Here is a 389-nt window from a genome sequence, read left to right on the forward strand (position 1 = left end):
CTGCCCCCGGGGCGAGAAGCCACGTCCCGTTGTCAGGTGGCCATGGGGGCGGGGAGGGGTATATTCGGTGTGAACTCCTGTGCTGTCCCCCAGGGCCGCTGCAGGGCTGAAAGCTCTCCGGAGAAAGCAGCAGCAGCCGCGGAAACAACATGCTTTCCTCAGCAGCCTGAGGTGTGAAAGCACAGCACGTTTTGGGCATTCCTCCCTTAGAATCATAGAATCACTTTGGTTGGAAAAGACCTTTGAGATCATCGAGTCCAACCTTTAACCTAACCCTGACATCCCACCACTAAACCATGGCCCTAAGCACCTCATCTATCCTTCTTTTAAATACCTCCAGGGAGGAGGACTCTACCACCCCCCTGGGCAGCCCATTCCAGAGCCTGACA

This window comes from Egretta garzetta, unplaced genomic scaffold, assembly GCF_000687185.1.
Source record: "Egretta garzetta isolate BGI_Z169 unplaced genomic scaffold, ASM68718v1 scaffold49, whole genome shotgun sequence".
Lineage (NCBI taxonomy): Eukaryota > Metazoa > Chordata > Aves > Pelecaniformes > Ardeidae > Egretta > Egretta garzetta.